The sequence below is a fragment of the Pinus tabuliformis genome, chromosome 4_1 (assembly GCF_031772625.1).
Source record: "Pinus tabuliformis cultivar Carrire ecotype Pingquan chromosome 4_1, CPIR1, whole genome shotgun sequence".
In the NCBI taxonomy this organism is placed as follows: domain Eukaryota; kingdom Viridiplantae; phylum Streptophyta; class Pinopsida; order Pinales; family Pinaceae; genus Pinus; species Pinus tabuliformis.
Genome location: NC_142303.1, coordinates 209450387 through 209464115, shown reverse-complemented (window position 1 = coordinate 209464115; position 13729 = coordinate 209450387).

Here is a 13729-nt window from a genome sequence, read left to right as displayed (position 1 = left end):
GGGAGGATGAGAATTTTATGCAGAAGTATCCTGAACTACTCAAGCGTTGAGGACAACACTTTTTTGAAGGAGAGGGGCATGTTGGGTCCCTATAATACTAGTGATTACCCCATTACTATTGTAGTTATACCCCTTATTTATATTGATGTACCCATGTAGTGCCCATATTGTTACAATTGTGCCCCATAGAATCCCTCTATTGTTATTGTTGTGCCCTACAATATTATTGTTATGTAGGCTGGATTGTATTGGACCCTTAGACTCCTATATATAGAAAGGAGGTTTTTTCATTTGTATCATCCAAGAATTGTTCATTTATGTAATGTAAAGGAGGTTGCCCCCTCGAAGAGGCTGAATTCTAAGGCGTGGATCTCTCTTTTCTATCTTTTTGTGAGCTGGTTTCATAACAGAGAAACTGAGAATATGCTCAGTTTCAATTGGTATTCAAGGATGACGATGAAGATGAGAAATAGCCAGGTCCAAAGAGGAGTCATTGTCCAACAAATGAAGCAGCGGTGGAGTTGCTACAATCATTCTCCAAGTGGGAGATTGTTGTGTGTGGAACATGATTGTTCAGAGGTCTTTGTTTCAGCCGGATGTATACCCCAGGAATTTTGTACACCCCTCCACACGGGGGTATGCGGGGGGGACTTTCCCCCCGTGGGGGCTAATCCCCCTCGGCTGGGGGGTCCGGGGGCTTGGGGGCAATGCCCCCGAAGCTAAAAACAGATGTAAAATTGCCTTGTAAAAGAATAGTAATTTATAGTCAATCTGGGCCGTTCATTAGGTGGATGATCTGACAGTAGAACTTATGTTTATTTTAGGGTTTTTTTCCTTAGAAGGCAACCCCTCTCTTTGTATGTGGGCATTGTATTGAGTCTATGTAATATATGTGTATTCTCCGAGCGAGAAACAGAGAAGTGAGACTATGAGAGAAAACATAGGATATTACAGCAGATCTATTGTAGGTTGTGTCTCTTCATTTTGCTGGATAATAGAAAGGAAGGATTGGTTGTTCGGGGTGGACGTAGCCCAATCTGGGTGAACCACGTATATCTGTGTCTCTCTTGTTTTATGCATTTTTTGTGTTTATATTTCTGCAATATTTTATGTGTTCCATTGCTCCGTAATATATAATTTTCTAACAATGAGAGGATCGATAGCTACTTGATGAAGCTGGGATTCACTGGGAGTGAAGTTGATCCTAACCCTTACTTTAAGGTTGAAGATAACAAACCTCTCATACTGGTGCTGTATGTGGATGACCTCTTTCTAATAGGTGCAGACCCTCTCATTCACAAATGTAAGAGGGAGTTGGCTTCTGAATTGTAAATGAAGGACCTAGGACCGATGCACTATTTCCTAGGACTTGAAGTCTTGCAGAAGCCAAGGGAAATTTTCCTATCTCAAGGAAAATATGTGGTGAAGATATTGGAAAGATTCGGTATGGTGGACTGCAAGCTTGTGACTACCTCGAGGATCTTAACTTTCAGAAGTTGTATGGTAGTGATGTCGGACCAGATTTGAGAAATGCCTCTAAGTTTCATAAACTCATTCGCGTTGATGTTCTTGGTGAACCTCCGTCTAGACATATGTTTTGTAGTAAGCATGGTGAGCTCATATTTGATTGAGTCTCACTGGATTGATGCCAAGAATCTTCTGAGATGTCTTCGAGGCACAATCTCTCATGGATTGAGATACACTGCCGGAAATATGAAACTGCATGATTATTCGAATACTGAGTGAGTAGGCAGTGTGGAGAGCACCTCTCAGTGCTGGTTCTCTTTGGAATCTGCCTCAATATCCTCGATGATCAGGAAGCAGAAATCGATGGCTCTAAGCACCGCCAAGGCGGCATACATTGTTGCTAGTATGGCCTCCTGTGAGGCAATCTAGTTGCGGAAGCTCCTCAATGAGTTGTTTGTACACATGATAAATACCACTGTGATTCTCTGTGACAACTAGAGGTGGGATTTGATTATAAAGGAATCTCGTATTTGATGATTGCCCCAGCAGATAAACATCAGATGCTGCCTTATCTGGGATATGGTAAGTCAATGAGCAAGGAGGCTCCATCACTTTGAGACTGATGTACAGGTCGCTGACATTTTGACAAAGCCCCGATGGAAAGATCAATATTGTGATTTTCCCGAATGACTTGGAGTCACTAAGAGACCCTTGTAAAAGGGTCCTGCATGTTGCATACATTGAGCTCTGGGAGCTCTAGGGGCTTGTGGTTCTCACTGGAACAACATACGACCACAGGGTGACTCACCCTTCCCTGGTGGTGCACATTGTGGGACAAGATGATTCACTCTCTTGTGGTACAGGATGACTCGCTCTCTTGTGGACAAGATGATTCGCTGTCCTGTGGACAAGATGATTCGCTCTGTTGTGGGACAAGATGATTCGCTCTCTTGTGGGACAAGATGATTCGATCTCATATGGACATGATGATTCGCTCTCTTGTGGACAAGATGATTCACTCTCTTGTGGGAGAGGATGACTCGCTCTCCTATGGACAGGATGATTCACTCTCGTGTGGACAAGATGATTTGCTCTCTTGTGAGACAAGATGATTCGCTCTCTTGTGGGACAAAATGATTCGCTCTCCTGTGGACAGGATAATTCTCTCTCCTGTGGACAAGATTATTCACTCTCTTATGTAGTAGGATGATTAGTTCTCCTGTGAGGTCTGGATGATGTGTTCTCCATGACAAAATGTAGCAGGATGATTTGTTCTCCTGTGAGGTCTGGATGATGCGTTCTCCATGACAATTGTAGCAGGATGATTAATTCTCCTGTGAGGACGGGATTGATTAAGTTCTCCTTTCAAGGCATCCTACCCATGCAGTCAGGGACTCATGGGAAGTACCTCTCATCTGATCAATGAGCAGGGAAATGAAATTAGGGACCATAGTAGTACCTATGGATGCATCATTGTATCTACCGTACTTCCTATGCTAGGATGACCTTCATTGATCTGGGATCAATGATACTGGTCTGGGACCAGTGGTAGGAGTGGTACCTACTATGACGCCAACTTTGGGTCAGTTGAGATTGGTCTGGGACCAATCGTAAGCACTCTGAGACTGACTTTGAGTCAGTGGAGGATGATACTGGTTTGGGACCAGTGGTAGGAGTTGTACTCACTATGACGCTGACTTCGGGTTGGTTGAGACTGGTCTGGGACCAGTGGTACATACTTTAAGACTGACTTTGAGTCAGTATGATGCATCCTCAATAATTTCTTCTTCTTCATAATTCAGACAAAATCAGAGCAAAACAAAATAAAGTAGAGCATAACAGAACTGAGCAGAGCAGTACAGATTAGTACAGGGCAGAACAGAACAAAGCAGAAAAATAAAGATCAGTATAGGGCAGAACAAGACAAAGCAGAATAGGCAGAATAGAGTAGAGCAGGGCAAGGGTCAAGCTGTACAGGGCAGTGCATTTGATGGATGAATAGTAGCGACCGACAGACAGATTGCAGATGGAGTTCTCCCTAGTTGAGAGGGAGTGTTAAAATTGGAAACTAGGGCCAAACTCCATGTGGGTCATCTTATTCATGGCTGATAATATTTTTATTAGATTCCTCTCATCGAGAGGTGTAGGATTGATCTAAATATCATCCGATTCCGATAAGTATTTATGGAGATATGAATTTATTTTGATTATGGAATAATTATCAAGCCTACCAACAACTCATGTAGGCTCAGAAGCCCAACAGTCGCATCTATTCAATTATCATTAGATGTGTATAAATATAGGAGGACTTTTCCTCATTTGGACTCACTCAACTCATCACATCTCTCTCTCTCTCAAGCACAGTAAAGAGGCTCTTCTCTCTTACACAGTTGGTGACTCTTCTCTCACACGTGTGGAAGGAAGCTGCTAAACCTAAAGCTGCAACTACAAATCCAAAGTTTGACCAGCATTGACCATCAGATCTCCTCCTCTGAACTGTGTTGTAGGTCCATCTGAACCTCCTCTGAAGGCCGCATTTTTTGGTGGTGGAATCAAGCCGATCCGACGGTTGGTTTGCGAGATATCGACTGCCCTAGTTTTGATGATGAAGCCGCTAATGTGATGCAGGAGCATCAAGACCATTTTTTCACTGTAAATATGTGGTTAAAGGGGGTGTGACACTTTTTAATATTTTATTAAATTAATTTGTTATTTTTAATAAAATAGGAGGAAGTGAGGATTTATGTAAATATCTTTTTATTAATAAAAGGATATGAGGAAATTTAATTAGTTGAAGGATTTTAGGGATAAAGATCTATCCTTTAGGGATGTTGAGAGATTTAGGGGTTTGTTGAGGAATTGAAGGGATTGAGCATTTAATTAAATGATTTTTTTTAATTGTATAATTAGAGAGGCCTTTTTGAGGAAAAAAGGACAGGAGAGATTGTGAGGAGTGAGTGTGAGAAGTTCTTCTGGGGAGCCTTCGGGCAGTTGTAAAAAGGGCCATAGATTGTATATCTGGCCACAATGTAAAGTCCTGTATAAATGGTTGTTTATGTGAATTGTCGCTGTCCCATATTCATTTATTGAAATATGTTCTGTAATCAATATTTGATGTCGGTCGTATGTGTTAATCTGGTTATGGCGTTTTCCTGTGCGCACTTAGCGTATGTGCTAACTCTTGATGCGTGGCATCATTAGTGTTATTATATCTGAATCGGTTGTTATGCAAGGGATTTGGTTGCAGATGTACTGAGAGCGAACCTGTTCTTATTAACCCTTGCGCCCCATCTTTGTTATGAGTGGAGCTGTCCGATGTGTGCACGTACGCGTGGATTGTGGAATGACTGGAGGTGTAAACAGCGATCACACGCTGTATTTTTAATGATAACTGCAGTTCGATTTTAATTGATGACAGGTTTAAAGCGTTGCGCTTTACCCAAGGTATTGCGGAGGTGGATCGTTGAACCACGTGTGCGAACGCTGCGTAAATTGTATCCAATTGGATTGATCGGTCGCCGAGTTGAAAATTGCGTTGACAGAAATATAAGAACGACGTTGTGTGAGAATACCTACAGTTGAATGAAAATATATTACAACAGAGGCTGCATTCCGGAGATTGGGAACGAATTGAGTCATCGTTTGGTCGGCGAATAGCGGAACCACGGAAATATTACCAGTATACATGTGAGTATGGCTTATATATTTTCCATTCAAAGTTCAGTGATATTAAAGCTCTGTCCATACATGTTTTCATAACCAGATCTGGGCGAGAATGGTGGATATCGTTTTTTTCAACCGCGCAGTTACTGTTCGCTGTTGATTCGCTTGGCTTCCATGTTATGAATGTGTAACGCTATTGACATAGCATATATACATATTATGATGTGTGAATCCCCAGACCCGTCGCAGGTGGACCGTCGAACAACGACACTATGAAGGTATTGACCACTGTACATACGAATAAATTAAGGCGGAACGAAAGTCACAGGTGGAGCCATCGTTGAACAGTGGGATTGGCGACGTATTAGAAGTCTGCATCTAATGTATCGGGTCCGTTCAAAAGACCTCTGTTCTTGTAATTGCATCAACCGGAGAAAAGTGGAATCGGCTTTATGATTCCACATATAATTGCACATGTAATTCCGTTCCTTGTCTGGCGTTTGCAATTTATGCATCTGCGTTATGGAGAAGCAGAGTTATGTATGGGCCTTATCGATGGTAAGCGATGCATGTGTTCCGATGCCCATATTTTGTTTAAAGTAAAGGCGATATAATTATACCCTCGAACTTTTGTTTAGAAGCCAGACCTTAACCAGCGCCGGTACCAAAGATTTGCTGTGGTAAGTGGATATGCGCATGGCCATGGTTCTTTAAGAGTTCCGCAAGAGCATTGTGTGTAAACGAGTATGGGTATCATAGCCCGTGTGTAAAAATTCAAGCATGGTTTTTTTTAGTCATGAGATTACAACGATTGAAGTAAGCTTTCAAATTTTCAAGTGTACACCCTGGAGTGTGTTGAGGTGCATGTTTTATGTGCACGGTTATAGAGGATCCTGGTAGGAGTGGCCTGGGAGTGGCCTGGGCATCATAATGCTGATGCTGCTGATCTAGGGTTTGATACTACTGATACAAATCGGGTTTTTGTCCTAGTTCTCTCTGCTGAATTATTGAAGATAAAAGAAGATTTGATCAAAGGGTTTTTCCATATTGGGGTTTGTCCCTGGCTAGCTGCCATATCTTGTGTCTCTTGTCTTGGCTTGTTTTTTGTTAATCGTTTAATGTTCTATTTGCACTTTACCTATGCACATGTGATTGCTAATTTGTGAATAATAATAAGAAAGAGAAGTAAATTGCTCTAAACATAGAACATACCATAAATTAACAGTAAGCCTATGGGCTAAGTAAAGGGAGGAGGCCACTGATATCAAATATAAAGCCTGAGAGACAGAGATCTCAATCTATAATCATTGTTTACATTTATAATCAACTCAATTATGAGTTCGAGTGCATGTTTCGAGTGTTTAGTTATAGTGAATCGAAATTCTGTAATACATGTGTGCAAGCAAAGTTCGACGGAACACGGAGGAGAAGAATGAGCCAGAGGTTCGTAATGAATCTTTGAATCCATTCGAAGGATCAAGTAAGGTCCAAGAGTCAGTGATTTGTGAATCACAGAAGTCAAGTTCAGGAGGGAGTCGCAGCGGAACAACGAAGGATGAAGAACCTTTGAAGAACCCTGAAACCATAGAAACTTGAAGAAATGGCGTAAAACTTAAGTGAAGCGGAAGAGCGGAGAAGTGAAGTATGGTTGCACAACAGCCATTGGATCTTTAAGATCAACGGCCAGGATTAACATCGCATCGGCGAAACCATCGTAAGGATATTGGAATGGGCCTTCGAATCGGAGTGATCACGATCACGCGATTAAGTGTGGACCATCGGATCGAGATTCAGATCGACGGTCCAGATCTAATCACTAATCGCATATCGAAGTAGTCAAGGGACAGTGCGATGGCAGAATATGGAACGTCGATATGCGATGGCCGAAATACCGATGAAGCGACATGCCGATAGCGATAAAGTCGATCGACGATCGGAGATCGGGCTTATCGGAGTTCGAAGGAGCAGCGCTGTGGAGCGACTAAAGGTGCGGACCCAACGATTTTATAGAAGCGGGTGTATAAGATTTGAGATCCGCTTATGTGTTTCGGAGCAGGATTTCGTGTAATTCCCATGTATTCTTGTATTGCGTTAAAGTGTTATGCCGAGTCTTTTAAGGCTTAAGCATTATTCAAATGCTTCCAATAGTCGCATATCGGAGGGGAAGGGGTGATGAGGCGTATATGTGGTGTGACGCGGAGGAGTGATACTGTGATTCCAATAAAGGTAACCTCGAGATTTGTGCAAAAGCCGTACCAAGGCAGAAAAGGTGTGTTTGCATATATTTCTTTTGTAAATGAATTATAAAGGATTAAGTGTAGGATGGAAGGTTTATTGTGTTAAAATATATGTAACCAATGTTAAGAGGGCAAGGTTATATATATATATGCGGTTAAAGGGTTAACAAAGGGTTAATAAAGGTTAATGAAGGGTGAATGAGTTCTGATAGGATGTGTTATAAGGAAAGGTTAAATAAAGTCATATATGAAGGCTTGAGGGGTGATTAAGTCCCGATAAGTGTATATGGACTAGACGGTTAACCTATGTTGGCATTAGTAAATCATTCCACATAGGAATTGATTAAAGGGGGCCTAAAACCTTAGAAAATGAAGATTTGACTCCTTAGAGAGTTAAAATTCCTGGGATTAATGTGGTTATGCATTTTATATGCATATTGTGGTTGTAAACAGGGGTAACCCTCCATCATTTGGTATTAGAGCAGAATTGTGATTGAAACAATTGGTGTTAAAACAAAACAAAGAAGTTCTATGTGAAAGAATTGAGAACAAAGTTATGTGAAGGCAAGGAAGGATCAGATTCTAATCTGACAGAAAGTAGGCACATAGAGGTGATGTGTAGCAGAATTTGCAGATGCAAGAAATAGAGGACAATCCATTCAAGGTATAGGTGGAATGGTGAAACAAGATCATGCTGAGATCTTGAAGGTGAGGTCATATGTTATATTTCGATTTGAGAATGTGTTTTTATACATTGATATGCAGGTGACAGCATAAGAAGGTGTGAAGGTTGCAGCAATCTAGAGCAAGGAGTGCTCAATTGGTTCCAAAGGAAAGAACCAGAGAGATGCTAAAAGACTGACCTCAAAGGCGAGAAGCTTAGTGAGGCATATGTACCAAGAAGGATACTTGTTACTGCAGAGGGATTGTTACAGATCATAAAGGAAATTCCACAGAGGATGTGGGTAGAACTGCTAAGGGATGAAGGAAGCTGGTAAGACTTTCTAAGTGAAAGAAGAGGTGGTCAGAACCAAGTATTTCATTGTGATTGAAATACAAGAGGACAGTTGTGTTCTTGAGAAGTGTAGATGATTTGAAGCCTAGAAGGAGCAGAGAGAAGTGCTCAAATGAGGTTCCAGAGATAGAGAACCAAGGGCTTGCCAAAAGACCAAGTACAGAGTAAAGCTTGTTGAGGTAAGTTGCAACAAGGAGGACTTATTGTTGCAGAGGCTTTGATGCATCTCATAGTGAGTGAGTGAGGAGCTCATGAAGATAGAGAAGAAGAATATGGCTATTGATAGTCATAGTAGAGGTTCTGAGGAAGACCACAGCAGAAGAAAGAGGATGCCAAGGAAAATGGAAAGAGGATGAGTCAAGAGTAAATTGACAAAGAGATTGCAGAGTTAAAAGAACAACTCGATGCATTAAGGAGAATACTTGAGGAAAGCCATAGACTAGATTAGGTCTTGAGGAAGAATCCAGTGAAGTGGCATAAGTTGCAGAGAAGGCTACAGCAGAGGCAAGTAAGGTGGCTGATGGAAGAACTCAAAGAAGCTGAGTTGGAAATGAAATTGGAAGTGTCCATTTGTGACACAAAACAAGGTGAAGTTCTGGGAGAAGATGAAGACTTGAAGAGTGAAAATTAAAGTGAGGCCAAAGGGTCACATGGTTTTAAATTTGACAATTTGTGTATGTTTGCGGGTGAAACATGTAAAGGAGGACAATTTGTTGATATTGACATAAAGGAGGAAGAAGACAAGCAGAATCTAAATTCTGTTCTGGAAGAAGATGAGATAGATAGGTCTTATATATAGTTGGGGAAAGATATCAAGCAACCAAGTGAAGGGCTTGAGGAGATTGAAGAGGAGACCATCGAATAATTTATGAATCATAAGAAGGATTTAGAACAACAAGGAGATATGATGGTTGAAACATCAAGTGGGACCACAGGGTCTAATGTTTTTAAGACTGATAGTTTGTCTGTGGATGCAGAACAAATAAAGGAGAATATTAATGCAGATGATGAGACAAGTATAGCTCTCGGAGAAGGTAAGCAACAAGAGATTAAAGGCAAACTTGAAGAAGAGACTATGTTAGCTGAAAACATAGTAAAGGATCATCAATTCACTATGATGATAGGCACATTGGAAATAGCCATGGAAACTGTTGAGACAGTTAGTAAGAAAGAAGGACATCTACTGAAAGATGTTAAGAAGGAAGAACCCTATGCAAAGGATTTAACCTTGGGAGAAGGAACACTAACAAAGGAGTTTTTTGCAGAGGATGAGCAATCTTTTGAAACTGTCAAAAGTATGGAAGAGTATCTTTCAGAAGATAAAAACTCTGAAGTAAAGGAGGATGGAGAATGTCTCTTAAATGAGAGAAGCAGTGATTTATTGTAGCAGAAAGAACTTAATAATGCATTGATATTTGAAACTGTGACAACACAGGAAGAATTTCTTGTGAAAGAAGGAGATGAAATTCAGTCTAAAGAGTTGATATGTGAAGCAACAGTTGAGATTGTTGAACCTTGTGATTTTCAAATTGATAATTTGTTTATAAATGTAGGAATTATAAGTGATGATGAAGTACTTATGAAGTATCACAAAGAAATTGCATTGTTGGAATATTTGCTGGAAAATTCAGAGTATGACAGTGTGATTGCAGAAGAAGGAGTTCACTACAGTGGACAAGAGCAGGAAGACATCATTAGAGAAGATGATGTGGGGGAGAGACTAGTTGACAGTCTCATGAATTCTTTTGAGAATTCAAAACAGCATACTAATGTGCTGACAGAGGAGAAAGAAACAGAGCAGCAAACTGAATTGTTGCCAAAGGAAGATAAGGCACAAAAGCCTTATGTTTTTTATTTTAACAAGTGTTTTGTGAGTGCAGGTTTTGTTGCAGATGCTAAAGGAAATTTGGCACAGATGAGCAGCCAAATAAAGATGAAAGAAGAAGATTCTGTGGAAGAATTCAATCCATGGAACAAAGATGCTCAATTGTTGGAGAGAATGCTGGAAAGTCATGATTCAGTGCAAACAAAAATAATCATGAAAGAGGGTAAGGATGAAAGGGAGGCAGCAAGAATAACATAACAAGTAAGAATGAGAGGAAGAGTAAGAGTAAGTGATAGCATTCGACAACTCCAAGAAGAAGAATAGCATATTGAAGAGTTGGTGGACAGCAACAACAACCTGAAACAAAGAGAAAGAGGTAGAAGTAAGTGGCAAAGTATAGACCAGTCCAAGGATGTATTAGAGATGGAGATTGAAGAATTATGGCAGCTAATGATGAAACAGGCCATAGGGAGGAAAATGGTAGCAGCAGGAAACATGATCAATCAGAATTTGAACCTGATTTTGACATACAGTAGCAACAAAGGTGCAGAGCTTTTAGACAGTTACAAACTAAAGTTTGGGACCATGGAGGTTTTCTATCAACACATGAAGACACATGATCAGGAGATCATGAATATTTTCTACTTTGGGAGTCTGATGCAGGAGCATTCAACCCAAGGAAAATCATTGTATTTTAGTAGACATAGGGGGGTCATGTGTTTTAAGGAAGTTGGTTTCCTAAGTCTCAAATTAATGTAATATTTAGGCTTTTAAGTGATTAGAATATGAATTAATTAGACGTGTGAGGATGTTTGTAAATGCTCCCGAATAAGGAGAACATGAGTGGTTAATAATGACAAGAGAGTTAGAAGTCAATTATAACTCTAAAGGTAGTTTTACGATTCGAGGAACTAGAGAGAGTTCTTAGGAATTAATTGAAGTTAGAAGTGGACATAGAGGAAATTTAGGAGTCAATTCAGTAGATCTAGGATTTGAATCAGAATTAGTTCAACAAAACCTTTCGGGTATAAATGTAAGCCTACAGGCAGAGTAAAGAGAGGAGGCCAATGATATCGAAGATCGGGCCTGAGAGACAAAGATCTCATTCTGTAATCATTGTTTATATTTATAATCAACTCAATTCTAAGTTCGAATGTGTGTTTCGAGTGTTGAGTTATAGTGAATGGGAATTCTATAATACGTGTGCCGGCAGACTTCGCGGAACACAGAGGAGAAGAACGAGCCAGAGGTTCGTTATGGATCTTTGAATCCATTTGAAGGATCAAGTAAGGTCCAAGAGTCAGTGATTTGTGAATCACAGAAGTCAAGTTCAGAAGGGAGTCGCAACGGAATAGCGAAGGACGAAGAACCTTTGAAGAACCCCGAAACCATAGAAACCTGAAGAAATGGCGTAAAACTTAAGTGAAGCGGAAGAGCGGAGAAGTGAAGTATGGTTGCATAGCAGTCGTTGGCTCTTTAATATCAACGGCCATGATTAACATTGCATCGACGAAACCATCCTAAGGATATCAGAATGGGCCTTCGAATTGGAGTGATCTCAATCACGTGATTACGTGTGGACCATCAGATCGAGATTCAGATCGATGATCCAAATCTAATCGCTAATCGCATATCGGAGTAATCAAGGGACAGTGCGATGGTGGAATATGGAACGCCGATATGCGATGGCCGAAATACCGATGAAGCGACATGCCGATAGCGATAAAGCCAATCAGCGATCAGAGATCAGGCTTATCAGAGTTCGGAGGAGCAGCACTGTGGAGTGACTAAAGGTGCAGACCCGACGATTTTATAGAAGCGGGTGTATAAGATTTGAGATCCGCTTATGTGTTTCGGAGTAGGATTTCATGTAATTCCTGTGTATTCCTGTATTGTGTTAAAGTGTTGTGCCGAGTCTTTTAAGGCTTAAGCATTATTCAAACGCTTCCAATAGTCGCATATCAGAGGGGAAGGGGTGATGAGGCATATACATGGCGTGCCGCGGAGGAGCGATACCCCAATTTCGATAAGGTAACCTCGGGATCTGTGCAGAGGCCATACCAAGGCGGAAAGGTGTGTTTGCATATATTTCCTTTGTAAATGAATTATAAAGGATTAAGCACAGGATGGAAGGTTTTATGTGTTAAAATATATGTAACCAATGTTAAGAGGGGAAGGTTATATATATATATATATATATATATATATATATATATAGATATATATATATATATATATATATATAGATATATATATATATATATATATATATATATATATATATATATATATATATATATATATATATATATATATATATATATATATATATATGCGGTTAAAGGGTTAGCGAAGGGTTAATAAAGGTTAATGAAGGGCGAATGAGTTCCGATAGGATGGGTTATAAGGAAAGGTTAAATAAAGTCATATATGAAGGCTTGAGGGGTGATTAAGTCCTGATAAGTGTATATGGACTGGGGGTTAACCTATGTTGGCATTAGTAAATCATTCCGTATAGGAATTGATTAAGGGGGGCCTAAAACCTTAGAAAATGAAGATTTGACTCCTTAGAGAGTTAAAATTCCTGGGATTAATGTGGTTATGCATTTTTTATGCATACTGTGGGTGTAAATGGGGGTAACCCTCCATCAGAGTACCCCATATATTTTTTATCACAATCTTGAAGGGATACCATATGCTTACCATATAAGTTCACCCTTCGAATTAATCCATCCTAGTAAGTTTTGCGAGCCCTAAGAAGGAGAAACTCGATCTCGACATGGTGACAAGTCCTGCATTGTTTTAAGTTTAACGAGTCTGACAGAGGTGAAACTTAGCATATTTTTCATGTTTAGATAATTTTAAAAAGAAGTGAAAAAGAAAAATCCAAAGGTCCATTTTCATAAGTCGTCTCTTGAACTTGAAAAGGTAGAAAACAATATCCAAGAGAACCTCTTAGCCATGGTTGACTAAGGTATTCCTTTTTCGTACAATAGTCTATCTGAGTCCAGAAAAGGGTTAAACTTATACTGAGTAGACGTCATTTCATTTACTTTTACAAGTTTGAATCAACAAGTACTCAACAATCTTTTCACATTTTTAGAGTCTGAAAAGAGCTGAAAGAGGACTCCTCCTAGAGGAACGAGTGGTATAAAAGGATAGAAACTGGTTCCAGACATGATGGAACTTCTCAAAACATGTAAAGGTCAAGAGGAACCTAGCTCACTCTAATGCTAATCACTCAATCCTTGGAGATGGCTTTGAATATTTAGCTCCAGGCCTCGCTCCTTAAGTGTTCTTCACGTCTGGGTACCTGCAAGGAAGATCAGAGTACTATGCAAGATACAAGAGCATATATGGCATACATCAAACACAAACTACTTAACAGATCAAGGAAAATTAAGCTAATAGCATAAAAATTTACACAATTATGGAAAGTGAACATCAGATGTATATATTAACAAGCTAAAAAGGGAAGCATAAAACATATGCCTTAATGTTGGAGACCTCTTTTTGGTGGAT